General features: G+C 44.4%; 1 protein-coding gene across 1 annotated transcript in view; it reads left to right on the top strand.

The window, feature by feature from the left end:
* LOC107120931 (neuronal acetylcholine receptor subunit alpha-7-like) overlaps positions 1-2461 on the top strand; it is a 158882-nt gene that overhangs the window by 115884 nt on the left and 40537 nt on the right. The window lies entirely within an intron of this gene.

Here is a 2461-nt window from a genome sequence, read left to right as displayed (position 1 = left end):
GTAGGGACGTATATTGTTGTTACTGTATATTATTATCATTACTGTTGTTGCTTAGCATAAGTTATCTTGGAACCCCATCTTGAATCTGTAGTTAAATATCCTTGGAGCACCGTGGAAGGAATTTTTAGTGAATTGTATTTATTGTATTTTATACTGTTTTGTGTTGTTTGATTGTTTTAACTTTGGCATTTATGCCCCTTGTGAGCTGCCCTGAGCCTTCGGGGAGGGCGGGATATAAATTAAAATAATAATAATAGTAGTAGTAGTAGTAGTAGTAGTAGTAGTAGTAGTAGTAGTAGTAGTAGTATTTAATTGGTTATTTATAGTCTGCCTTTCTCACTGAGACCCAAAGCGGATTACATAGTATCAGGTGGGTAGCCATGTTGGTCTGAAGCAGCAGAACAGAGTTTGAGTCCAGTGGAACCTTTAAGACCAATGAAGTTTTATTCAAGGTATAAACTTTTGTGTGCTCACACACTTCTTCAAATACAATGAAATGGAAGCTACCAGGTTCCTGTTTGGTCCTTGCATCTGTTAAATATCTTCATTATGCTGTATGCTAATTCGCTGCCCAACCTCTGCCTATATGTATGGACTGGTAACGTCCATTTCACTGTATCTGAAGAAGTGTGTGTGCACATGGACGCTTATACCCTGAATAAAACTTTGTTGGTCTTAAAGGGGCCACTGGACTCAGATTACATAGTGTAAATCAAGTACAATCAACAGGATGTGACATCCAGTGAACAATGCAATAAGGTTTGGACTACGGAAATCTGAAGACAGACAGAAATCTCAAACACAGTATGTTAACTGGTACAGAAAAGACTTAGCCTGGGACATACTTATAGTGATAGGTAGCAATACAGTAGCATAGGCCTAGGGTTGCCAGGTCCCTACCTGGCATCCAGCAGGGGGGAAAGGCTGTGTCTCTGGGAGCCTTCTGTGCATGCCGCAATGACATCACCCGGAAGTGATGTCATCACGCCAGGCATGTTGTTGAGGGACGCTCTAGTGTTTGAGCTTAAAACTCTATGATACCACAAAGTTTTAAGCCTGAATGCTAGAGCGTCCCCTGACAACGTGCCCGGCGCGATATCACCTATGGGTGTCTTCATCATGCCAAGCACGTCGGCCCGATTCAGGCATTTTGGGGGCAGAGTTCCTCCTGGCAGCCGGATCTGGGCTGGTAGGTTGGGGACCCTTAGAGCGGGCAAACCCCTGCCCCCCTGGGGGACCTGGCAGCCCTACATAGGCCGCAGTCACTATCCCTTTACCAATGCAACTTCCTGACCATTTCCTTACAGAACAGTTCTATTTACCTGTGCAAAGAGCCCTCTTGAATACTTCCCATTTTGCATAGTCTGCAGAAAGCCAGGAAAGCGGGAGCCTTCCTGGTTTTCCCAGGCAGACCATGGGGGGCTACAAAAGAGAAAGCGTGATTTCAAGTACTTACATCCACCTTCCCATCCTTTAGGTTTCCAAGGCCGCTTCAAAATGTGTTTCAACAGAGTGGTTTTCAATCCAAGCAGGGATGGGATTCCATGTGTAGATCTTCCACCCTAGAACAAACCTGCAGTCCACTTTTCACTCTGCATTCCTGTCCATGATGGAGGGCCCGTTCCCTGTTGCGCTGCCCTCCAGTGATGCCCACCGGAGCTGCCTACAGACACTGAGTGGATGGCAGTTAGAACCAGTCCAGTTTACCTCCTTAAGGCCTTTTATGATGCTGTCTGGAAGCAAACATGGTGCAGTAGAGTTAGGAGACCCAGGTTCAAATTCCCACACACTGTGGAACTTATTTGATGGGCCATTCATTTTCTCTCAACCTAACCTACCTCACAGGGTTGTTGTTATAAAGTTAAAATGGAGCAGGGGGAAACCAAGTACATCATTCTGAGCTTTTTCAGTTGACAGATAAAAGTCTAACGGCTCCTTTATATTTTGGGCTTACCACATAGGGTAATTTCAGAAATCGCAAGCTGTGTGGGAGGAGACCACAATCCTTCCCATGCCAGCAATATATAACAATCATAATCCTTTTGTTTCCTGAAGTCTGTTGGCATTTATTTATTGACTGCATTTACATTCGGCTTTTCTGCCAAAGCATTCAAGTCAGTTTACAATTCAAAGTAATGGCTTATTATCTAACAGTAATGAGACAAAAGGGACAGGGAAAAGAGGCCAATAAGCCGTCATCTTTTGTGTTTTTATTAAGTTATGGGATTTTTTTGCAAACCAAAGTCTTTTCCTAGGTTTTGCAGAAAAATCCCCCCAATCTGTACTGGGCCCCATTATGTGGAGTTTTTTATTCACATTCTAGAGCAATGTTCAGAATGAGGTATATTGATGCTGACCAGATGGAATGTCCATCCCAGGAGAGTGTTCTGGGTGGGGGGGGAAGAACCAAATGGCGGTCCCGGCCAAATTGGTGGAGATGGCCTTGAGGCTGCTCCTCTCC

Source organism: Gekko japonicus, unplaced genomic scaffold (assembly GCF_001447785.1).
Source record: "Gekko japonicus isolate JY-2015 unplaced genomic scaffold, Gekko_japonicus_V1.1 scaffold48, whole genome shotgun sequence".
NCBI classification, from domain to species: Eukaryota; Metazoa; Chordata; class Lepidosauria; order Squamata; family Gekkonidae; genus Gekko; species Gekko japonicus.
Note: the sequence above shows the minus strand (reverse complement) of the source record. Positions and strands in the feature narration are given on the sequence as shown.